General features: G+C 44.8%; 1 protein-coding gene across 3 annotated transcripts in view; it reads left to right on the forward strand.

The window, feature by feature from the left end:
- Positions 1 to 1,441: 1,441 nt before the first annotated feature.
- Positions 1,442 to 26,346, forward strand: part of Dnmbp (dynamin binding protein) — a 101,705-nt gene continuing 76,800 nt past the window's right edge. For 2 of the 3 annotated variants that reach the window (XM_087907872.1, XM_087907874.1), the window contains exon 1: positions 1,442 to 1,547. The gene's annotated coding sequence lies outside the window, so the exon portion shown is untranslated. Of the gene's footprint in view, positions 1,548 to 9,123; positions 9,192 to 26,346 lie in introns of all 3 variants that reach the window. The other variant, XM_087907873.1, reaches the window with a different exon arrangement.

A 26,346-nucleotide genomic window follows, 5' to 3' on the forward strand; every position in this document is an offset into this window, starting at 1 on the left:
GGCAGAGACAGGTGGATTTATGGGAGTTTGTGGCCAGCATGGTCTACATAGCAAATTCTAGGACAGCCAGAGCCGCAAAATAGATAATCTGTTTTTTTTAAAAAAAGGATAGCAGTTATTATCTCTCTAGGTAATAGATTTTCTGTGTTACTTGAAAAGGAGGAGGCAAGCTCATTTTTTCGCGGGCGGCTGAAGCATTTGATAATTTTTTTTAAAACAAAAATCAGGAATATTTATGTTTTACTACAAAAATTTCTTCTCTCAGTGTTCGGATGGCAAAGGAGGAGAATAAAATAGGTGACCCAGCAGTTTCTAGATAGATGCTCCAAAGAATTGGACGCAGTAGCTCCAGTAGATATGTGTACACTTTGGGTCACAGCCTTAGTCACAATAGCCAGAAGGGAAACCCCACTGAAATGCCCAGGGGACAAACGCATCAACAGGTCGAGTGTATTTAGGCGGTGAGATATATTCAGCAGTAAAAGGGAAAGAAATTCTTTCACACACAGTGCAGCACAGATGAAATGTAGGACCTTACTCTATCTGAAATAAACCAGATGCCAAAAGGACAAGTACTGTGGATTCTATTTATGAGGGTGTCCAGGGTGGAGGAGGGAGCGGGGAGTCCCTCTATGGTGAAAGCAGTTTCAGTTTGGGGAAATTAAAAGGTCCTGGTGCTGGACAGGATGATTGTGATGGATTGTACGTACAGCCGATGAGCCGTGCGCTTTAAAAACGATCCAAACGATGCACTTTATGCTGTCTAGTTTACTATGATCTTTTAAGAATAGAAGAATCCAGAAACTATAGCTAACGAAAATTTTGAAATAAAGGCTTATCTTAGCTATGTGTGCATAGTCATAGAAGATGCCTGAATTCTTCAAATCTACTAGGTAGATAGATCCCTTGACCGGGAGTGAAGCCCGACAATTGCAACAACACCTCCAAGCACTTGCAATCTTTTACAAGCAGAAATCTTGCGCGGAGTCTGAGAAAATGGGGTATCTCGTTCCTGTAGTCTGTGATTCCTTGCTTTTAAATTCTCAAAACTGTTCTGCGAGACTTTGTGCTGGAGGGGAAAAAAAATAGATGGGAAGAGGGGAGAGACCTGGTGGTGCATCCTCTGCAATCCCGCACTTGGGGAGTGGAGGATGATCAAAGGTTCGAGGCCAGCCTTCACCTCGGCAAAAGCTCATCGCGCAGCGGAGAATTTGAGTTTTCTAGGTTAGAGGTGGCGCGGGTGGGCGGGGTAGGGGTTGGGAATTGATATTAGTCCGAGCAACTCACGGCCCCTGCCTCAGTTTCCCGGAGAGACCCTGGGAGCGCGGGCCCTGACGTGGCGGGGTTGCGGGCTGGGCTGCCGCCAGGGGGCGCGAGCGCGGGAAGCGGAGCTGGGGGCCGCGGGGCGGAAGCAGCACGAAGGGAGGCGGGGCGGCGCGGAGTCACCCGGATCGGCCCGCCCGCCGCCGCCACCGAGGGGAGGTGACCGCGGCCCGCCCGGGCCACCAGTGGCCGTGCGCGGATGGAACGCCGGGCGTAGAGAGCAGGTCGGTGCTGGGCCGGGTGCTGGCCGGGTGGCGGGGACGGTCGCCTGCGGGGCTTGCTGTGCTGCTCCGGGTTGCGCTGCCCTCGGAGACGTGAGGCTGGGACGCCACGGGCCCTCGCTGTCCTCACGCACGGCCGCAGGGTGCCGGGGGCTCCCGCAGCTCTAGAGGCCGTTCCGGGCGCGGGCGCGGGGCCGAGGTGTCCAGCCGAGACGCTGTCACTGAGCCGCCGCTGCCTCTTGGCTGGAGCTGAAGAACTCAGCCCCAGTTCTGTCCCTTGTCGCTGCTGTTGCCGGTGGGCATGCGAGGCCGGGATTGCGTGACAAGCAGGCAGGGATGGTTTCTCAAGCAAGCCTAAAGTACTATTTAGCTGGAGATGCAGCTTTGGTTTAGTGGAGTTTTTAGGTACCCAGGACGCCTGCACTACTGCCAGGCATCCGTGTGTCAGAGGAGGGTGGTGCTGTCTGTCACTCGAATAAAGGGATATTGGGATGACCAAACAGGCCGGTGTCTGATGTGTATTAAAGAACCTCGAAGAGTGTTGGGGGCGCAGGGTTGAATGTAAAAACCAACCTGAAAAGCATCGTCGTATGTAGAGTGAATGTTTCTGCGCTGTCGTTATTCTGTAAGCTGCCTTTAGGTCTGTCTTACAGTAATCCTTTACAGTCACCAGAGCGCCTCGTGAAACTTCCTGATTAGTAATGGTGTGGTATGTGACAAGCTAGTACGACACCGATGCACGGGTCGGAAGCATAGTTCAGACTCCACTTTACTTAGTCAAGCGCCACAATGCAGGTAGAGCTGATTAACCCACAGTCGAATTTTGTGACACACCGACCTAATTTCTCAGTTAGTACTGCATTGATACAAACTCGAAGCAAAAGCAGAGCCAGGCTGTAACGTGCAAGTTACTGTGTCCATCAGGACTCCAGTCTTTTAAAGTACCGAATGACATAATCTCTCAGGCCCTCTTCCACTGCTAAAGTCTTTGATTTGAGCATTAACTTGAAATAGACCCGCTCCTGGTGACAACAAGTACAGCTGGGAGTGGGGGGGGGATTAATTCTATTATTCTATTGTGGGGGATTAATTCTATACTATTATATAGAGACCTTCAATTTCGTTATTACTTCCAACTCTCCCACTTACATAATGAGTATTGGACTAAAATAAGTGAAACATGTGCCCCCTCACATTGCTCATGCTTCTGTGTTAGTGTCTAGAACTGAGAGCTTGGTGTGTAGTGCAGAACCGCTAAGTCTGGCGTGGGAGCGGGGTACATGTTGTCACAGGTGATTTTTCCAATCCGTCGAGAACATTCTGACTCAAACGGATAACTTCTGTGCTGTAGTCACATCGTGAATGTTTTCGGCTGACATCTGAAAGGAGCCTTTATAGATGCTGTTCAAATATGTATGAGTTATTGGTCTTTTAATCCCCCAAGCAGGCCTCCCGACCTTTCCTCCCCACTCACCCGTTCTTTTCTGACCCTGTTCTCCCGCTTTGCTTGCAGAGACCCCTCTTCACGTTCTTCCTCCACACACATGGCAGGGCAGGGCTCCCCCAGAGTGCCCGTTGAGCTTGCACGACTTTCTCTCTCCTACAGGACGGGAAATCCTGGGTCCTGAGATACCATTTAAGATCTGAAAGCTAATGCGAGTTGTTCATCATTAATGTAGACAGCTCCGCTCCTGGCAAGGGGCTGAGCAGACTACATTTGGATATTTAATCGCCACGTGTGCAGATTATCCTAAGGGATGTCTCAGAAAAGAACCCCTTCTTCTGCCTTAGAAGGAAACCCTTTCTGCATGGTGCATTCCGTGCTTCAAATTCATTGCTGTTCCCAGCCCTCTGGGTCACTTTGATCTGTACTGGGCTGAAATAAACGCAAAGTAATATTTTAAGCTACAGATTGTTTAGTCTTAAATTTGGGGGTGGATTTTAAAGAATGATTCACAGAGTACAAGAAGAGGCTTGCTACCTATTGGCAGATAAAAGGCTTGGCTTATGTTTCCAGGCTTATTATTCTGTCTTTTGGGGCAGAAAACAAGTCAGTTAATGTCACTTATAACTTGTCACCATTACAGGTTCATCTATGAAATTCTCAAGCATATTTTCTTGTTAAAGTGTTCTTAAAATTAATTTAGAATATTTCTCAAAAGCTCTACACCAATGAATATGGAATGGTTTCCTATTATATGCAGCCGTGAAAGCATCTGGATAAAATAATTTCAAGACTGGCTAACTCAGTCTTGCTGTCGGGGGTTCATTATGAGGTAGCCTCTGGCCTGGAGAGCAGGGAAATGGACAGTCCTAGCCATTGCCAGACCCCCCGACACACACACCCTCTGCCATGAAAGAACTATTATATATACCGGGCGCTAACTTTTGTTTAGGCAGTTAATCCTTGGTGTTTAACAGAAAGCCATGCTGCCTGGTGCGGTGTGTGGTGGCTCCCGACTTTAATCCTCAGGTGGATCTCTGTGAGTTCACAGCCACCATCTACGTAGTGAGCTTCAGGCCAGCCAAGGCTACATTACATAGTGAAACCTTGTCTTAAAAAAAAAAAGTAAAATAAAAAGCAGCCACAGGGAAGAAAGTAGGCAGAGTAGCTAAAATGAGTTATTTCATCTTTGAGTTTGCAAGTCTTTTCTGCAGTCTGAAGATAGGTGACTACTACGAACTGAGAGTATGTTAAGGTATTGTGCAGAGTGTGAGTCCGAGGGTTGTGCTCTGACCCTGAGTGGTTTGTTCATTCATTTATTCATTCATTAGCAAGTATTTTTGGAGCGCTTCTATGAGGCGGGCGTTACCATAGTAGTCAGGGAGAAGGCTGAGGAAAGTGGGTAAAGGCCTGGTGAGATACAGCCTCTGAGAGACAGTGGGCGGAAGCAAGCTTAGCGATCCTCAGAATAATGGGAAATTCCAAGATGTGTAGATAGAAAACACGGGGAGGGGGAGCTGGGGGCTTTCACTTTTTATACAGAGCAATGGGGGCCTCTCCTGAGAGGTTGCCTGATCTCTGACTTGACTGAGAGAGTCGGAGGCAGAGGTGGAGCAAGTCCCAGCCAGACACTGGAGCAGGAGCATGCTGGGTAGGTGGGAGGGCTGACAAGGTCACAGAAGCCAGGCAGGGAGGGCGTGGGAAAGATTAAGAGGTGGTGGGAGTGGGAAAGGGCACCTCAGTATAGGCCATTATAAAAGATCTGGCTTCCACCCTGAGAAAGGGGGAAACCTTTACAGGGTTTTTCTCTGTCATTTGAAAAAGGTTGAGAGTAGATGTTGAGAGAGAGAGAGAGAAGGTTGTGTGGCCCTAAATCAGAATTCTTCTCTGGGCTTTCATTTCCTCATCTACAGAATAACTGGGTTTCCTCTTGCTCAAGAATTTTAAGATTTTGGGTCATGTGAAGTACTTCTTCAGGGAGGCAAGAAGAGCAAGGAGGATGATGAGATTCTTAACATAAAAACTTCAGATGACCTGAAAGCTTGACACCAACCCACCTGGAGCTGGCCAGGGCTATGTGGTTAAATCCTGTCTCAAAAAAAAAAATTCCTTTGAATCTTCTCACTTTCAAATTTTCCGATCTCTAAGTTCCCTTCCTGCCTGAACCGGGATCAAAACTGCCACTCACCCGCAGATCTGGCAGCCAGAGCATCTTTGTCAGGGAAATCTGGAACTTTCAAGAAGGAAACAGACCTAAATTTCGTCCATTTGAGTTTAGTTGCTGTTGTTTTTGAGGCAGGGTCTTTCTGTGTAGCCCAGGCTGTCCTGGCATTCCATCTGTAGATAGCCTTGAGCCTACAGAGATCTGCTTGCCTCTTCTCTGTAGTGCTGGGTTTAAAGGCGTGCGCCACCATGCTCTGCCCTGTTTTAGCTGTTTTAATCACAATCTAAAAGATTTCTTTTGTTTTCAGTTCTGTTATCCCACTCCTCTGCCCCATGTGTCTTTAAACATTTGTTAAGATTTATTTATTCTATATAAGTGAGTGTTCTGCTTGTATGTGTACATGTGTACTGCATGCATGCCTGGTTCTAGATCCCATGGAACTGGAGTTAAAGATGGTGGTGACCTACCATATGGGTGCTAGGAATTAAACCCAGGTCCTGAAGAGCAGCCAGTGCTCTAAACCACTGAGCCATTGCTCCAGCAACCGAACTGCCCCCTCCTTCCAGGTGCTCACTTCATTTTCACTGCGTGTTTTGCTTGAGTAGGGTCTTACAAGGTGGAGGTATTTGATTTATGTGTTTGAACTTTAGAGCTGTGGGTCTTCTTTCCCCCCGAGTGCTATTGGTGTGTGTGCTCCTGCTTCATGTGCTCAGTTGCCTGTTCTCTGTGTAACAGGTGAGCACTCAGGTTGACCTACTCCCCAACACTGCAGTAGTTACAGCAGTGAACACCTCCTGTGTGTGCTTAGAAAGCCATGTAACCTTTCTGTGGGATGTGAGCTTAGAAGGACACTCTTGCATATGAGCTTGCATGGACTGAGATTGAGTAAATGATCCCAGACTCATTTCTACAATAGCTGTTGTATTTGGATGTTTCTTTTCCATCCTCCAGTTCCCAAATAACTGATGTGGAGACTTAATATTAATTATAATTGCTTGGCCAATAGCTCAGGCTTGTTACTAGCTAACTCTTACATTTTAAATTAACCCTTATTTCTTATCTATGCTTTGCTGTGTGATTCGTGGCTGTCCTCCAGCGTGACTTGCTCCCTCTGTATCTCCTGATGACTCTTCTCACTCTGCCCTCCTTCTTCCCAGCCTCCTCTGTGTCTGGCTGTCCCGCCTATACTTCATGTCTAGGTTTTTATTAAACCAATCCAAGTGGCAAATCTTCACATGGGAACTGGCAGATTTTTGTAGGGAGAGTGGGTCCTTTTGTTTTGTCCCACCCGGCTAGCTTACACCTGAAATAACCACACAGAAATTGTATTAATGAAATTACTGCCTGGCCCATTATATGTAGCCTATTATTGTCTTACTGGTCATTTCAAGCATCTCTTAGACATACAGCTTCATGTACCTGCAAGCTCTTTCTGTGTCATCTGTTGATATCTGTGGTGCCACTGGTGCAGAGTGACTTAATGGAAATGCTCCTTGGTGCGGCTGTACTTTGATGCTCTCTTCTCATCTGCTCTGTTCTGTTCTTTGTTTTTCTTTGGTCAAAATAAATCCTTAATTTTATATTATCAAATAAATTATTTAACCTAGGTTTATGCATCCCAAATTTTGTTTTAAAAATTCCTTCCTGGGGCTAGAGAGATGGCTCAGTGGTTAAGAGCACTTGTTCTTCTAGAGGACCCAAGCTCAGGTCCTAGGACCCACATCAGGCAACTCCTAAGCACCAAAGAGAATCTGATGCCTTTTCTGACTAACGCAGGAAGTGCCCTCACACACACACACACACACACACACACACACACACAGAGAGAGAGAGAGAGAGAGAGAGAGAGAGAATTAAAAATTAAATTGAAATTAAAAATTTTAAAATGCGATCTCTGGGTCACATCTATGACTTTAATTCTTACAGACATTTTATCAGTGTTGCATCCAGCTCTATTCTGTTTTCCTCCATTTGATGAGCCAGGTTTTTAATAACATCTCACAAGGGTAGGACAGGGGAAAGGAGTGGGGAGAGGGAGGGAGGGAGAGAGGGAGGAAGGAGAGAGACAGAAGGAGGGAGGGGGAGACGGGGGGGGAGAAAAAAATTCCAAGCTTATTTTTTTATTGAGCCACGGCACCCTTCCCCTTCTCTGTGGTCTCCATGGCTACTGTCCTATAGCTCCATGCCTGTCCCACTGGTCTGTAGTTCTTGCTCCGGGTTTTGTTGCTCCACTTTTTACTATAATGATGTCATGGTCATCTTCTGATGGCCAACACAGCGACTCATTCATTTTAAGGTTTATGTAACTGTTCCTGGACCAAAGTTTACTTTTCCTTATAAATTTGGAGCACATTCATTAAGTTACTCAGAAATTATATTTTGAGAGATTTTTTATTGGGATTATATTAAATTTGTAGATTATTTTGAATAGGCTCGATATCTTTGTAATGGTAATGTGTTCTACCTGAAAGCATGTAAGATGTCTTTCCACTTACTCTTCTTATTTTTTAGCATTTTTTTTAGAGCTTGGAATTAATTTAAAACTAACAGAAGAGTTCTAACAATATTACCAGGAGCTCCTGTATGCTTCTTTTCTGGAACAACCAAATGTTAACGTCCAGCCATTGCTTCATGACGCCCTCTGTGCATGTCACGTTTCCCTGATCCTTTTGGGCCCAGTCTCCATCGATTTTTCACCTCTAGGCACATCAGTACCTTGGGTCAAACTCAAGGCCTCGCGCATGCTAGGCAAGTGCTCTCCCACCGAGCTGTCCTCAGCCCCTTTTTAAACTCCTTCATGAAACCAAAAGGGCATTCTTGAGACTTTATGTTCTGATCCTATAGTGACTCATATTTCTTATTTTCTAGATGGCAATCTGTAGTTTAAGATGCCTAACATGGCTTTTTCATTCATTTTCTGTGCCAGCTACTAAATTCTGGCTCTGCTGTTCTGAAACATGAGTGCATTTCTGTAGGAAAACTTGCGAACATTTTTTATTAGGAGCAATACCTTTTTTTTTTTTATAACTTGACCTTGGCCTACTTTGTGGGGCTACAAAATATACAAATTAGGAAATTGGTATTTCTCAGTTCTGTATTTTCCTTCTTTCTTTTTTAAACCAGCAGCACCCATCTAAGAACTAACCAAACTCAACCCTGCTTAGCTTCCCCAGTCAGATTTAGGATGATGCTACTGTAGACAACTCTGTATTTTCTTGAAAATTTCAATAGTGTCCCATACACTATGCATTGTCAATCTTTTGTGAAAAGAAGGTTAAAGGATTTCATCAAAACTGGAGTTGAGGGCTGGAGAGATGGCTCAGCGGTTAAGAGCATTGCCTGCTCTTCCAAAGATCCTGAGTTCAATTCCCAGCAACCAGATGGTGGCTCACAACCTTCTGTAATGAGGTCTGGTTCCCTCTTCTGGCCTTCAGGCATACACACAGACAGACTATTGTATACATAATAAATAGATAAATAAATGAATAAATAAATAAAAGAGTTTAAATTTATTTAAAAGGCTGGAGTTGAAATGTCTTTAAATTGGTACAAACTGTATATTAACGTGACTATAGTCCTAGTCAGGCTTGGTGCAATCTGACCAAAGAATGCTGTGCCTTCGAAAGCTCTCGAGGTACCATGAAGCCTCTGCAGGGAACCCATCAGCACAGCGCAGTGAGGGCTTGACCAAGTCTACCAACGACATTTCAAAACTAGTAACACTGATAGTAATAAAATAATCCACTCCAGTTCTCAAGAGCAGAGGCAGGTGTTGCCATGGGATTCGAGTCTGTAGATCTTGTGTCCTGATTGTTCTAAACAGACCTTGTGTGTGACAGCCTCGCTTCAGGGTGTCATTCGTTTTGTCTTCTAGTTCCCCCCACCCAGTAGTTAATCATATCCCTGAAACAGTGGTGGTTGTGTAGCTTCTTCCCCATCCTTGTGCTTTATTTCTTTCTCTTTTCTTATAGCGTTGGCCAGGGCTTCCAGGACCGTGTCAGAATGTTTCACCAGATGCGTCCTTGAGAAGCTGAAAAGAGTGAGCCTAATTTTTTTCCCATTTTGTATGGCAGTTTTTCATTTGTTTAATATTTGATAGGTTTGGTTTTGTTTTAGACGGGGTCTTGCTATGTTGTCTTGGCTGCTCTGGAACTCTATATGGACCAGGCTGGCCTCAAACCCACAGAGATCCACCTGTTTCTGCCTCTGAGTGCTGGGATAAAGGCTTCCGTTCATATGTGTACCCTTTATCAGGAGCAGGTGTTTCCTCCTGCTTGTAATTTATTGAGCTTTTCTAGCAAGAATGGCTGGATAGATATTAAACCTTATGGACAACTTTGCCAGATTTTTCCTCCAGGAAATAAGATGGCTCCACTCCAGCTGCAAACCCGAATCTGACGCGCTATGGTTAAGTTGTTACTAACAGAACATAAATAAGAGGCTTCGATATTTCTGCACTCTACATCCATTAATGTGTGGTCAAATCTCAAGAGTCTAATGCAAACTTGTTTCCCAGTGAGCTCACACGTTTCCTTCTGATGTGGAGAGTCAAAACTGAAAAAGCTGTGTGAAGGAGGAGGGGTCACAGTGAGCATTGCAGTTGTACTCAGTGTGATCGTCAATAAAACCAGTTCCCTTACTCTGGGTCAGTTTCTACTCCAGGTGTAAATCTTAAGGATATTTCAAGAGAAACTGCAGTTATTTAGCAGGTAGAGACGCAGATGGCTCTCCAGTGACAGTTATGCTCGTGGGTGGATTGCTGGGCCGTTAGTTACCATTGTTCCTTTTCTCCCACTTCAGATCAGTACTCCCCCCCCCATTATAAAAAACTGTATGTATTAAACACAGAAAGTTTGTAAAATATAGAAAAGCAAACTTATAATCCTGGGTTTGGTGCCAACCTCTTAAAAGCTTTATTTCACTACCATCTGGTTGTGGAGGAGGGGATGTGCTTAAACCAGGGCTTCAGTGCCTTCTTCCTTTTTCAGAGATAAGCTGAGCTCACCTTGATCTCATATTGATCCCCTTCCCCTTCCTTCCTGCTATCAAGGAGGGTAGCAGGCTATTATTAGCTTTAGGTATGGGGAGAGAAGCCCCTGGGTCGCCTGGCTGAGCCCAAGAGAGCCACCATGCACTGTACACCAAGCTCAGCACTGTAATTGAACATGGAGCATCCATGGTCTAGAGCCCGACAGAGAGGGTCCTGAATCTGGGAGCAGGAGGTACCACTTTGATGATTTTTACCCTTTAGCATCAGTTCAGTCCCTGGTTCCTCTTTCTTCACATATTTTCATTTAAAGTCAGGGTCTCAGTGTGCAGTCCCGGTCTTTGGCCTGCTAGACTTGTTATGTAGACCAGGCTGGCCTGGAACTTGCATGGATCCTCCTGCCTCAGCCTCCAAGTGCTGGGTCTTTAGGTATACAGTAGCACACACTTTGCTTTTTGTTTTTTTTCGACTCCAAAATAAACCTCCACATAGTCATTTTGTTTCCCTAATCTCTGTCTTGTGGGCTGTCCTATACAGACATGTAACGAGCAGGAAGTGAACAAACTCCTAAGTTAACATTCCTATCATCAGCAAGTTCAATTCCACACAAGTGCGCTTCCTCCTCATGATCATCCCTTTCTCCTGATTTGCTGGAGTGTTTATTTTCAGTTTGCATTAATCCTTGTCTCTTTCTGTAATCCCTCAAGAGAGAGAGAGAGCCCTACAAAGACAAGATTCTTTTCTGTCAAGTTTTCCCAGGCACCTCTGTCACTGCGCCCCTACAAGTGAGTCTGTCTTGTGACCCAGAGACAGGAAACCCACAGAATGGGAAACGACTCTTCTTCGCCTCCTTCTAAGGTGAGGGTGGGTAGTAGGATTTCATTGCTCCCTGACAATGTGAATAGAGCCAGGCACACCATCCACCCAGAGAGACACTGCCATTGTGCCAGCCTCTGCTGTGGGTAGGAAGAGCATGCTGCCTTTTCCTGAAAGCAGAGTAAGGATTTGTGATGGGAGAGGGACCGGGAGAGAATGGTTGGTGCTGACATTCAGCCACGGGTCCTGGCCATGTGCACACTGGGCATTGTTCTCATGCCTTGATTCTTTTAGTGTAAATGAGCCTGCGCCGTCAGCAGAAAAAGTTGCAATGGATGTGCCGAGCTGTGCTTCACTCCCCAGCCTCACACCCCATGACCTCCTCTTTCTAGTTTGTTCTCTCCTCCCATGCCTAGTAAAGTAGACACTTTTTTTCGCCTTTTCTGTTGTTTCTGACAATAAGTATTATTCTGGATCTCACTCTGGGCTGTTGTGCCAGAAGTCACATTCACAGCATGGTGTGGGATGTTAGCAGTCAACTGCTGCAAGGTCGTGGTAATGCTGTCCCGAGGCCATGGCCCCTGCCTACTGCTCAGCACTCCAGCTACTCAGTCAGGTCCCAAGCGCTGCTGCCCTGGCCTGATCCAGAGCTGCTCCTGTACACGCGTGTCTCCTGTACACGCATGTCTCCTATACACGCGTGTCTTTCTGTCTCTTCACTTTCTCCCAGTCGACAGGTCTCTGTCTCTCTTGTAGCAGTAAATGTGGCAGTGAGTGTCTTACTCTAGTTATTGGTATGTCGTCTGTCCAATTTACAGAGTTTCATTAGCTCTCCAAATTCAAATGAAGGGAAGCTAGAACCGATGATGGTGGTGCACACTTACTTGTAAGGAGGATTGCAAGTTCAAGGCCAGCCTGGTTTATGGGGTAGACCTTATCTCCAATATGATATGATGACATGATATGATAGTTAATATAATATAATATGCCAGCAGTGAGCTTGTTAGCCAGTTCCATAAATACCTAGCTCATTTAATCTTCAGAATGATTATGTGGAAGGTGATGCTTTAGCCCTGTTTAAGGTAGAGACGCTCAATGTATATTGATAAGGAACCTTCTGTAAAGTTCTGTTGCTGACTGAAACAGATCTCTGCCATTAGGGTTTGGATTAGTTTATCCACAGAGACCCTGCTGTTTGCTGTAGTGCACCAAGGCCAACGAGGGCTAACCTCAAGCTTATGGTGGTCCTGTCTCGGTGTCCCAAGTGCCAGGATTACAGAAATACACCATCATTTTTTAAATTAATTAATTTAATATATGTATTTATTTGCTTATGTGTGTCTCTTGTGGGTTCACATGTACCACAGTGCACTTGTGGAGGTCCGACAACCTTCAGGTGCTGGCCCTCGCCCTTCCATCTTGCTCAAGACAGAGTCCTCTTGCTACTGCACAAACCAGGCCCTCGCTGTGCTGCCGTGTTCTGGAGATGGTCCTGTCTCTGCCTTCTGCCTCGCTGTTGGGACACACTGGGATGCAGATGTGTGTACCACTGAGTCCAGCGTGGCTTCTGGGGGTCATCAGTCTTGTATAGCTTAACTGAGCCATTTCCCTAGCCCCATTATTTTCTTAAATAATTTATTTAAAAAGATAGATCCAAGGAAATGACAGAGTTTGTAATTCATCCATTTCTTAAGCAGTCTTTAATTTGTTCTAAATTTAAATTAAAAATATTTTGCTTATAATCTGTTTGTTGAAGAAACTGGCCATTTTTCCTAATGTTTCCTACAATATGGATTTTTAAAATAGCTTGGTTGGCTCAATTTCACTCTAGTTTCTATAGTGAGTTAGCTTACAACTTACCCTTTCATCTGATGGCCATTGCAAAAGGTTCCAAATTGCTCAGTCACTATAAATAGAATTCACTAGCCCATATAATTTGGTCTCGCCCTGAGGTCATTTCTGAGGAGTCTTCTAGAGTGTTCCAGGTGTCAGAGAGTGACATTATCTGTAGCCAGCCATTTCCATATAAACACATTGTGCCTTGAAAGGATTTTGTAACTATCTGGCAAGGCAGTTTCTGTGTTCCCTAGGGCTGGGTGTGGAGGGGGGGGGTGCCTCTAGCTTTCTTCTTTAGGGACTGTGTATTGCTTTAAGGATTTCCAGAGCTCTATGGCAGGACCTTGTTGGGATGTCATCTAACAGTGTTGATCTGTTCTGGGAAAGCACTGAGGACCCCTGGAGGGGTAGTGAGGGGAGAGTGCGTTTGCTTTGGAATCACACTCTACAGGCGCCTGTTGTGGTCCTAGAGACTCAGCAGCTCTCAGGACTGGATGTCATGATGCTAATACAGAAGATTCTGAACCCACAGATTTCAGTACCCCAGGTTCTTGCTGCCGGTGTCTGGAGTCAGTGATTCTAGTGTCTGGATCACTGTGGACATGAAGACGTCCAGGTTCCTCTCCTTTCTTCCTTTACTTTGGGAGGTTTGTTGCATTTGCCTGTCCATCACCTGATGGTTCTGTAGGTTAGCAAACCAGTGGTCAAGTAACACACATGAATGCTGTTGAAGTTTGATCTGTCATTGATTCAAAGGTTCTAAGAAGAAAATATATCAGTGTTGATGGCCCCTCTGTATGCTGTGAATATGTTTTATTACCATTGGTTAATAAAGAAGCCGATTTGGCCAATAGCCAAGCAGAATAGGGTCAGGTGGGAAATCCAAGCAAAGATATAGGGAAAAGGGGGCAGAGTCTGGGAGATGTCAGCAGCTGCTGAAGGAGTAAGATGCCAAAGCATTACTCGTAAGCTATGGGGCACCTGGGCATATACGGATTAATAGAAATGGGTTCACTTAAATGGTAAGAGCTTGTTAATGATAAGCCTGAGCTGATAGACTGAACAGGTTTTAATTAATATTAAGCCTCAGCACGGTTATTCATGAACTGGTGGGTGGGAGAGGAACCTTCAGTTACACAGTGTCAGTATTTTACATAGTGTCACATTTAGTCTTAAAGTTAAATAGTTAATAAACAAAGACACAGAGAAGGACATTCGGTGAACTGCATAGAGCCCTAAGGAGATTGGTCATATTAGTAATAGGTTTGCTTTTATTAAAGCATTAGTTAACAGTAAGTCACTGAAAAGCTTCCAAGTGAATTTGGCCAATATGCTCAAAGTTTATTCTTATATTCCATAGAGGAAATTCAAACTGGGTCAGTTATCTCTTATTATGACTTGAAATGCTTAAAATTATAATTAGCTTTTTGCAAGGCGGATGTTAATCAGGGCGATCTGCAGCCCTGAGGCCTCACTGTTGTCTCCCTTTGCAATGATGAGAGAAAAGTAAGAAGGGCTTCAGGTTGGCATGTAGGCACATGATTGTAATCATAAGACTTGGGAGACTGAGGCAGGAGGATTGCCACAAGTTTGAGGCCAGCGTGGGCTACACAGTGCGTTTCTGGCTAGCATGAAGTACACTGTAAAACCTTTTCTCAAAATACTCATTATCTATGCCTAACCAAGGAGCGACAGTGCATACAAAAGATGGTGACAGAGGTGAAAGCCACCTAGGGTTGCAAGCTGGTGGTGTGACTATAATGCTGAATTACAAGGTTTTTTTGAGACAGGGTTTCTCCGTAGCTTTGGCTGTTTTGGCTGCCCTGGAACTCACTCTGTAGACCAAGGTGATTTTGAACTCACAGACATCCGCCTGCCTCTGCTTCCCTGAGTGCTGGGATTAAAGCCAGGCGCCACTCCACCTGACCTTGCGTTGCATTCTTGCTATGCAATGAGGACAGTTGCTATCTGCCTGTGTTGTTTTCACTTGGGCAGAGGGCCGAGCAGGTGCACAGGTATGTGGGGCCTTGCAGAGTGCTGGCATGGCATTTGGTTTGCCTGACACTGGGGTGCATGGTTAGAAGGAGGATGGCAGGAGATGAAGCCAAACCTGTGGTGGGGACTGGGTCTTAACAAGGTGTGTCTGCCCAGCGGAGGAGTTTTACTGCAGATGGCGGGTGGAAGAGCCCCAGGCGGAGAGAAGTGTGCGGGTTTGCGGTTTTCTAGCCACAGAGTGAGGAGCAAGGGAAAGGGAGATGAGATTGGGAGGCAGCGTGCCGGATCCTCAGAAAAGACAGGTGGAGGCAGATGGCTATGTCTGATGATTTAACAGCAGAGCCAATGTTCTTTCCTAGAAGTACAGGGCATTTTTTATGTAAGTAAACAAATTAATTTCATATCCTCCTTTTATCCCCAGAAGGTATTTGGCAAAGGCTTTTTTGGACCCATACATAGGGATCTCCTTTGTGACTGCCAAACCCTGTGGCTGTTAAGAACACACAGCTTGCATACTGCCTGGTAGAAAGGGGTGTCCTCTGCTCTTTCCCCATGATCAGTAACCACAGAGTCACATTTCTCCCTCTTCTCAAGTACGCAATTGTAGTTTAGAGAAGTTAGCTCCGCCCAGAAATGCTGCTTTGGCTGTATTATTTATGCTGCATTTAGTCTGGGTGATGATGGTCCTCCTCCCCGTCCCTCCCCTTCCCCCATGATTGGCACCATCACTGCAAGCACCTCTAGCCCCTACTCTTCCCCCTGACCCATGACCAGTGTCACCACAGCCAGCATTTTCTGAGTGCCTGCCTTTTGTTAGGAGGTGTTCCGGATGTTTAGTGACATTTCAGATTTAATCCTTGTTGTACACTGTGAAGTGGACGACTATTATCTTAATTTATAGATGAAGAAACTAACATTCCAAGGAGTTGCCTATTGATTTTCCCGAGGTCACAGAGCTAGACAGTTGAAACTAGTTAGAGTCAGAGACTGAAGCTAGGGCTGGGGGTGTGGCTCACTTAGTTGTGAGTTTGCCTAGCACACGTGCAGCGGGGTTTGTATCACATCCCATGTACCAGGTGCCGTGGCCAATCATGGCAGATGTTGGCAGGTACATGCCAATAATCTCAGTGCTTAGGAGGTGGAGGCAGGCCATCTTTAGCTACATAGTGAGTTCAAGGCCAGCCTGGGATACAAAAGACTTGTGTAAAACACACACACACACACACACACAAACGAAAAAGGAGGAGAAAATTGAAACTAATGATGTCTCACTTAAGGGTCAGATCCTGTTATTTATATATTTATTAATTCAATCTAATAGTAAATAATGATTTCCCATTTTAAGTTTGCTCATTATTTTCTGCGTGGAGTGTGTGCATTAGGCTCTGGGATCAGTATTCAGCAGCACACACACACAAACTGTTCTTTTAAGAATACTTATTTACATGTATGCGTGTATGTGTGTGTGTGTGTTGCTATAGCACATGTGTGGAGGTCAGAAGAAAACTTGCAGGACTCAGTTCTCTCCCACCACGTGGGCTCCAGGGATTGAATTCGGGTCACCAGTTGAGTGCCTTTACCTGCTGAGATATCTCACTGGCCCAACAAATTGTTCTTTGATGTTTCCCACCTGGCAAACATGCAGGTAACACTGTGCTACCCTGTTACCATTCTAGAGCAGGTAGAAGTTGCAAGAATACAATGCTTATTAAGATACGAATTCGGGTAAAGCTTCAGGGATGGGACTGATTAAGCTGTTAACATGTCTGCCATTTTTCAAGGTAGAGCATTCGTGTAAGCCTTTGCCATTTTGAGTAAAGTATTGAGATTTCTGAAGTAGAAGAGACATTAACTCTTTAAAATTCAAATAATCATCTATCTTAAAACATCCCAGTAAGTATATGAGTTGGTGACTTTCAGTGTGTTCCCAGTCCTGTTGTCTCTAATTCCAGAACATTTTCATTCCCCAAAGGAACCTAAAACACTTATTAGCACATTCCCCCATTCCTTTTCCTCAGGATCTCTAATTTTATTTTAAAGATTTGTCTTATTTTATTTTTGTGTTATATGAATTCAGTACCCAAGAAGGCCAGACGAGGATGCTGAATCCCCGGGACTCCAGTTAAGATGGTTACGACTGCCTGCTGATGGGTGCTGGCACGGATGCTGGCACCCAGGTCCTTTGATGACAAGCCAGAGCTCTTACTCACTGAGCTGCCTCTTCAGCCCCAGAATCTTTCATTTTAAAACATTGTAACACCTCAGTGCTATGAAAAAGAGTTTGAGGGCCAGGTATGGTGGTGCATGTCTTTAATCCCAGCACTAAGAATGCAGAGGCAGGTGAATCTTTGTGAGTTTGAGGCCAGCCTGGTCTATGGAGCAAGTGCTACATAGTAAGACCCTGTATTTAAAAAGAAAAGATGTTGAAAATATCATCCCAGAATTGGCTCTCTTCAGTGCAAATAATCCTATCTGTACAGGCGCTGTCTGAATTCTTCACATATATGAATTCATTTAAGTGTCACTACAACTGTAAGCCCCGTTCTAGTGAACTGTCATACATGTGGAGAAGTCAGGATGCAGAAAAGTTGAGCGGTCTGTTTTAAATCCTGAAAGTCTAGCGAGGGATGGAGCCGGGATACACATCCAGCTGACCTGGCTTTGTAGTCTGTGCATAATGGTTCCACATGCCTTAAACTGAGAGTTTCTACTTGAAAATGGCAGGATGGCCTTGGAAACACTGAGCTGAGAGAATGACACCAAGACTTCATATTGTATGAGTTCAGTAGAATTTGAAACGTCCAGAAGGGACAGATCTGTGCAGAAAGTAGAATAGTGTGTGCCAGGGGCCAGAGCGAGAGGGGAGGAGCCAGAGCCAGAGGGGAGGAGCCAGAGCGAGAGGGGAGGAGCCAGAGCCAGAGGAGAAAGGGCCTGCAGAGGGGGAGGAAGGGAGAGAGAGTCCCTGGTTCACTTTCTGAGGCTAGGCAGGCGCTCACTTGTTAAGTCTGACAAGGTCTTTTACAAGAGAAGAGGCTTATAGACTGGGGAGGTAGCTCAGTGGTAGTGCTGGTCTCGTGTGTACATACCGGTAGTGTGGGAGAAAGGGGGAGAATTGAGTTATCGATATCTTATAGTTATATATAGTTATAGTTGGGAGCATAGTATAGAAATCTCTAACTAAATAGTTGCAACTCAAAACTTTCAGTTTAAAAAGAACTAGCATCCAACCCAAGAATTCAAAAGTTTGGCATTTGAAAATGTCACTACCAGTAGCACTACCAGGATAAGGGAGGGCAAGTACTCATCTCAGTGGGCACAGAAAAGCATTGCTAAGCTTCAACCATTTATTAATTTTTTTTTCAGTTCAAACTCATTTCCCTTTATTAAAGTCCAAGTTACTATTACATGGTTTGATACTCAAAGGAAAATTTGTTCAAATAAAATTTCCAGGCGACTGTTTTAATCAAGTAGCAATAGCAGTGAGTCCTTGGGAAGCCCATAGAGGGGAGTTTACACTTTGTCAAGGCCCAGTTCCTCTGGAGTGGAAATTCCCAGTTCATTTAAAGTCGGTCTAAGTTCCTGGATGACATAGGGATAGATTTCCTTATTTATTAATTTTTTTTATATTTTCAAGTTTTCTTGAAAGATTTATTTGTTGCCTTTGTGTGTATGAGAGTATTGCCTTCATACAGGTGTGCGCATTGCCTGCATGCCTGTGCCTTTGGAGGTCAGAAGAGGGTGATGGATCCCTGGAACTGAGTTAAGAACTGTTGTGAGCTGCCATGTGGGTGCTGGGAACTGAACCCTGGTCCTGTGCAAGAACAGCCGGTGCTGTTAACCTCTGAGCCGTCTATCCAGCCTTACTTATTGTTGTAAAAGCTAAGCAAAATGGTGTGGAGAACTAGACAGAACAATGACCTCTGACCCCCGTGTCTGAGCAAGAATCATAGTGCTGGCCCAAAGCAGAGCTCTGGAGTCTCTAGGTCAGTGGTTCTCAACCTGGGGGTCCAATGACCCTTCCACGGGGGTCACCTAAGACCATCAGAACATATAGACACTTACATTATGATTCATAACAGTAGCAAAACTCAGGAAGTAGCAACAAAAATAACTTTATGATTGGGGTCACCACATCATGAGGAGCTGTACTAAAGGGCTCAGCATTAGGAAGGTTGAGAAACACTGCTCTAGGACATAGGTAATTTGTTGCCCAGTGATTACATGTTTTTGCTATCTGTAAGTCAATTAGCTTTTCAGCCTATGTCAACTGCCAGACATTACCATCAGTATCTGTACCATAATTAAAGCCCAGGTTTTGCTCTCTGTCTTGGCAATCTGTGATTTAAATCTTTCCCTATTTCTTCCTAGCTTGATCTTATCCCAACTGCTATTAAAATAATGTGGTAGCTGGAAAGATGGCTCAGCAGTTAAGAGCACTGCCCATTCCTCCCAGATGCTCTGGGTTAGACTCCCAGCACCAGCCTGGTGGCTCACAACAGTTTGTAATTCCAGTCTCAAGGGATCTGACGCCCTCTTCTGGTCTCTGTGGGCACTGCATGCATGTGATGCACAGACATAAGCAAGCTAGACACTCAAACATGTGAAATAAAAATAAAGGTTTAAAAAACTTACAAAAAAAATGAATTCCCAGATTCATTGACTTCTTACATATTGTGGCTCACTTTCAAATTTCCATAATTGTGAGGTGAACCTGAATCGCTTCCACTTTGAATCGCCCCATCTCCTAGAAGGGTTAGATTTGTCTTCCTTTTCCTTTTTCCTTTTTTCTTTTTTTCTCTTTTCTTTTTTCTTCTTGGTGGGGAATGGGTGGGTTAAGGCAGAGTCTTACTGTGTAGCCTTAGCTGCTCTGGAATTCACTATGTATACCAGGCTGTTTTTGAACACAAAGCACATGCCACCATGCCTGCCCCATCTTTGCTGTTTTGCAGTCTGGGGCTGACTTTGCTGCTCACCCTCCAGGCCCTGTTATTGTGCGCATGCCAGACTTCACATGCAGTGTTGTCCATTAGCTGCCATCCTGCGTGCTGTCTGACCTTGCGGGGCTCTATCAGAGGATTATATTACTCCCTTTCCTACCAAACTTCAGCTTAGCTTAAAATAATTACAACCATTTCTCCTTCCTTACGCTTATGGGGAGTGGCACCCCTTACCAAATCAGATTGAAAATTGCTAGCTCCTGGTGTGTTTTATTCAGTTATTACTAATAACCAAAGCTTAAATCAAAATTGTAAAGAGTGAGTGAGCGCTGAGACTGAAATTCCAAGCTCTGCTCGTTCACTTTTCCATACACTTTCCCCATGAGGTGTGGTCCTTTGTATTTGGGGGAAGGGAAGGCCTGACCATCTGTTAGGACGTCCTTTTCAACCATCTAAGTCACTTGCTGGGCATGTTGCACCTTGGTGCATTCTCTTGTCCACCTTGAAAATGAGCTCTGTCTAGTGTGGTGACTCTACCTTCTCTAAGAGGCCATGGTCATTTTTGTTGTGTGTAAAGCTACAAGCCTGTTTTCCATGGTGCTTGGATATTGACACTCTTTAAAATGACCCAGATTCCCTACCCTGGGAATAGTTGATGATATTTTTAAATCCAGCCAACCAGTTTCCTCCACATTCTTTCTCTCCGAATCTTCAGTTTTCTTAATCCCTTTCTTGATTATTTCTTCCAAAACATCAAGAATACTTTGCAGGCTAAAATGGGCTGGAGGATAAAGGAATTCCTGTCTTTATAAATCTTCTGAGGCTGAAAGGCAAGCTCCTACTCGAACCAATAGATAAGAAAAGAAACACAATGCCTGCGTCCCAGATCTCTAGCAGGTGACTCCTTGCTTGGGGCCGTGTGGGCAGATACTCTCTGGCCTCTCCTGACAGCGCCTCTGGGCTGCCTGTTTCCACTTGCCCACTGTGCTGCTATCTGCCGCCGCACCCTCGAGTTTCACTTTAAACTTTCACCCAATCTCGACTTGTGCAACCGCTATCGTATAAATTCTGTGACATCTGCACTGAGGTGGGGCTCCTGATCTTAAGATGTGAAGCTGCCCAGCTCAGACATGTCCCTTTATCTGGTGACGAGTCAGCGGGTTTTAGATTTTCACTCATAAATGAGATTCACACATGATTTAAGAAATGTCAGTCTGAGAGCATACTTTAAGGAGCTACTAGGTTAAGTGTTTTGAAAAGACAAATTCCCCTATAAATGCCTTAAAATGTTGTAGATCTCAAAACATCAGTTGTGGGGCCTGCCTCTGTTAACACAGTTTTATTCAAAAAGAGAAAACCGATGTAAAGGTGTATGGGCATTTTCTTTTTAAAAAAGAGATTAAACTGAGAAAGAGAGGGAACGTTAGCTCACTGGGTGGAGGTTAGCCTTAGTTCCAGCTCCTGCCGGGACAGTTTTAGTGTCTTCTTGCATGGCGTTTGCTACAACTCTGAGGACTGAAGGGCTCTTCCGTGATTGACCCCAGGCTGAAAATGCTGCCTTTCTTGTGGGGACAAGTTTGAGATGTGACGACCGTTGCAGGTGAAAGGTTAAGGTAGGCTGTTGCTGCAGAGGCCCTTATTTTTCTACCTTAGTTTCTGAAATCCTCCTCTCCAAGCCAGAGTGTGATTCCTTTGTTTCAAGGGTCCACAGGTCCTAGAACCAGAGTTCACTAGAGATGGGGGAGGAGGAGGTGCTGAGGAAAAGCCCTATGGCACTCCCTCTTGCATTTGGAGGGGTCCCCACAGTTTGTAGCATTTACTTCCTGTTCATCCTCTGGTCCTTTCGTTGAAGAATCGCCTGGCAGCAACTGCTGACCTCCAGTCCAAAGTCAACTGCCAGCGGCACAGAGCCGTGGAGGAAATGCTGTGTCCTGGCCTCTCTCATTTCCTTCCTTCCTGAAGCTGCTCCAGACTTCATGTTCTGACACCTCCTGTCCTTCCACATGGAGGAAAGCACACTCGTCTGTGTTGTCAGAAAGGTGCGCGCTGTTGCTTGTGACGGTGATCACTTCTCTCTGCAGGCCCTGACATTCCCTGGAGGTCATATTTTCTGGAGAATTCAGTTATAAAACTAGGGAAATCTCAAGATCTTCATAAAGCATACCCAGAAAGACAGGAGAAACAGCAGACTCCACTGCCTTTCAGTCAGGGAGACATCCTTGTTCTGGATGTGTTCTGGATGTAGGTAGTGTCACCGCGCTTTCTGAGAGGATAGACTTGCTAAGTTCTGAGGGAGAATAAGGGTGGGCCCAGGCACTAGTATTTTTTTTTAAGTTTTTTGTCATTGATGATTTTGTTAAATTTTGTGTGTTTAGTGTGTTGCTGGCTTGTGTGTATATGTACCATGTGCCTGTGTGCTACCTCTGGAAGCCAGAAGAGGGCATTGGATCTCCTGGAACTAGAGTTATAGGCAGCTGTGAACCACCGTGTGGGTGCTGGGAACCAAACCTTCTTTGGGTCATTCTGCAAGAACAGCAAATGCTCTTAACTGCTGAGCCATATCTCCAGCTCCCTAATACGGTTTTTAAACTTTCTAAATTGATATCCTTGACCTCTCTCACTTACATTTATTGGTAGAATTTCCTCTACTCTCGGTTTACTTTTTTTTTTTCAATGCATAAAACTCTAGGCATCTTTTGGGTCTGTGTCATCTGGGGCTCAGTAGAAGCAGAGAACTTACTGTGGGCCAAGTTTTTCATCAGGACCACTGGTCAACTTTGTCCTGCCAGCCACTCCCAAATAACTACACAGAGACTTAATTATAAATACTCCACCAATAGCTTAGGCTTGTTACTAACTAGCTTTTTACATCTTAAATTAAGCCATATTTTATCCCTATTCTACCATGTGCTCGGTACCTTATCTCACCAATAGCATGTTTATCTTCTCCTTCATCTGCATCTCCTCGAGATTCCCAGGACTCCACCCTTCTTCCTTGCAGTGTTCTCTCTGCCCCGAAAATCCTTCCTAGTCCTCAGCCAGTGAGAGTCACACATAGGTCACACATAGTTCTAGTGTACAAAAGGATTGCTCCATAATGGCTTACTCCATCTGAGAATCTGAGGAGTTCAACTTAGAATAGACAGGTTTGGGGAAAATAACAAAGGATTATACTTTAAACCGAGGCTAATAGGGGAGCCACCCTGCTCCAGAGCAGAGGGATGGCATCGTCACTTGACTGGGCAGGAGAAGGCCTCATGGCTGTAACCTTTGATGGGGCAACATCACCACCTCAACCCAGCAGGGAGGGAACCAGCTTCTGCCTCTGCCTTTAGATCCCTGCTAACCCAGTGGTTGAAGCCAGCAAGAATCTAGAGGCAAGCGCCTGGATTTGGAGCTTGAGGTTGTTTTGGGGCACAGAGTAGGCACAAGGCCAGAACTGGGAGGATGGATGTTCTGTGTCCACAGTGTGTACCAGGTTTAGACCTTTACCCAGAGGCCATGCTGGAAATTACTCATTAAGCTGATTGATATCAGTATCTACTGGGGTAAAAGTTTACAACTCATGATCTCAGGTTTTTAACAGTTTATTCAGGATTGTGGATATAGTGTTTATATGTTGCTTATTAAAAATAATGTCTCCCTGGCTTTCTTCTACATTCAGTCATGTTTTATAATATGTTAGCCATGTTGATTTTTTTTTATTGTGGTAAATGAATATAACGTAAGCGTTACCATTTTGAACCCAGGAAGTGTACAGTTTTGTATCATTAGTTCTCTCACATCCACCTCTGAAACTTGCTCGTTCTCCCAAACTGAACGGCTATGCCCACTTAACACTGGCTCCCTGGCCATTCCCTTCCTCTCCCGGCCCTGGACACTGCCGTTCTTCCTGTCTCTGTGCTCTGACTGATCTGAGAACTTCATCTAAGTGGACTCCTGAGTGTGTTTGTCCCTGTGTCTGGCTTATTTCACTTAGTATAATGTCTTCAAGTTTCATTCATGCTATGGTATATGCTACTATTTTTTCCTTTTTAAGAAGGTTGAATAATTGTATTTTGTTTTTTCATCTTCTGATGGACACTTGGATTGCATGACATGTTATAAAATCTTATTTGTGAATATTTTCATTATTTTTATAGCTTTAAGTTTCGTATGTCCAGGGCTGGAGAGATGGCTCGGTGGGTAAAAGCACTGACTGCTCTTCCAGAGGACCTGGGTTCACTTCCCAGCACCCACATGGCAGCTCACAACCATTTGTAACTCCATTCCAGGGGAATTCACTATCATCTGCACTCTGCAGCCACCAGGAATACATGTGGTGCATAGACATACATGCAAGCAAAACATCCACACATCGAAAATAAAGGCTTGAAGATGCTTTGCATGTGCAGTCTTCAAGATGATTACAAACTAAGTCTGTGGAGTGGAAATATGGAAGATGGAGGCGGCCTTAAGTATAAGACATGGGCACCATGGGAGGAAATAGGGATGGGAAATATTTAAATATGTGGAGACATGTAACCTGCTATGAATAAAAAAAATGGCATGTAAACATGGGAACGAGTCTAGGCACGAGAATCCAACCAAGGCCCCACACTCTGTTACTGAGCCACACCCCTGTCCTCAGTTGGACTATTCAGTTTGGATAGGACTATTAAGTACCTTGAGCAAGGTGGAACAAAGTCTAAAAAAATTAAATGAGAGCAAGCAAGGGTCCTGTTTTGTTTGTTTGTTTGTTTATTTCTGAGACAGGTCTTTTCTATGTAGCCCTGGCTGTACTAGAACTCATTATGTAGATCAGTCTGACCTCGAACTCAGAGATCTGCCTGCCCCCGCCTGAGTGCTTGGTTTAAAGGCGTGTGCCACCACACTTGGTCCAAATTTACTTGTGTGTATGTATGTATGTATGTATGTTTACATATTCACATGCATTCATACATTCTCATAAGTGTCTGTAGAGGTCAGGAGAGCATGCTGGATCTGGAATTACGGATTCCTCCTGACAGGGGAGCTGGGAATCTAACTTTGGTCTGATGTAAGAGCAGCAGGTGGTCTCAATGTTGAGTCATTTCCCCAGCCCCCAGAAAAGTTTAAAGACTATAACTTCTTGCCTGAGTGCCATGGTCATTAATGTGCCTGTATCTGTTCCCCTTCCAGCAGGGACTGTGATCCATAGCCTTTGAGCAGGTACTATGGTCCAGAGCTGTCCTTGAATTCATGATGCTTGTGCTGTGCTGTATTTTGAATCACCAAGATTAGCATCCTTAGAACATGTTTGGGGAGGGTCAGCCATGGAAGGGGCTAAACTAAGCTTTTTGGGTTCCAGGACTAGCCCATTTCCCACACGGTTTGGATGTTCTTGGAATGACATTTGAGCAAAACTGAATTAGAAGACACTGACCCATAGTAAATGTTAAAATAGCCATAGGAGGCAGAGCTCAGTCAGTAAAGTGTTTGTCGTACAAGCAGGAGGACCCGAGTTCAGATCCTCAACAACCACATAGAAAACCAGGGCGCTGCCAGGGTGCTGGCATGCACCTGTAACCCCAGCACTTGGGGAGAGGATGGGGCAGGCTTGCTGGTCGACTGGTCTCGCCAAGTCAGTGAGCTCCAGGTTCAGTGAGAAACATTGTCGGAGGAGAAGTCAGAAAGATGGTTCAGTGGGCGAGGGTGTGCATCCTGATGACCTGAGTTTAATCCCCAGAACCCACAGATAAAAGGAGAGAACTGATTCCTGCAAGTTGTCCTCTGACCTCCTGTGTGCTCTGTGTCATGCATACACATGTACCACATGTACCACACATACATGCATACATACATAATAAATAATATGTGAAAAAACACTAAAAAATAGAATACCTGACCTCAACCTTGTCTCCAGCACACATACACATGCACATGTACATATGCATTTGCACACATGCACACACACACTCTGACACACACACACGGATGAACATATACACCTGGGCACACAGACACACATGGACACACACATGGGGAGACACACACGGATGGACACACACACACACGATAGACACAGACACACATGGACACACATACAAATGGACCGATGGACAGACACACGGACATACACAATCACTGCAGACTTAAGACATACCCTCCCCCTAAATGAATAAGGTTATTTCCTTCTGAAGCTAGTGCTTAGGTTATGGAGAGTTTACTATTCTCAGCAGGGAAGCTGCTCTGGTTTGGGTTAGATCGCTTACTTCAACAGGGAGGAGTCGCTGCTGCCAGCCCCGCCACCGTCAGAGGAGCACTGTTGGAAGAAATGTGTTTAAAGACGGTCCCATGGCTGGTTCGCCTGCTGGAGCCAAATTTTTGTCTTGCCTGGGAATTGAATTTGATTGACTCTGTTTGGCTGGATAAATATTTGTTGACTGTTTTAATAAATTATAGAAAATGGAGAGACTTTAAATTCTAAATAACTAATGTAAAAATGATATTTAGGAAAAAATTAATCACTGATATTTTGGCGGAGAGGAAAAAGTCCTTAATTTAAGAAAACAAACCAGTTGATAAACAAATATAGAGCTGGGTATGGTGGAATATGCCTGTAACTGGGAAGACCAAGGCAAACGGATTACCGTGAGTTCAAG

The sequence above is a fragment of the Myodes glareolus genome, chromosome 7 (genome assembly GCF_982192425.1).
Source record: "Myodes glareolus chromosome 7, mMyoGla1.1, whole genome shotgun sequence".
Lineage (NCBI taxonomy): Eukaryota > Metazoa > Chordata > Mammalia > Rodentia > Cricetidae > Myodes > Myodes glareolus.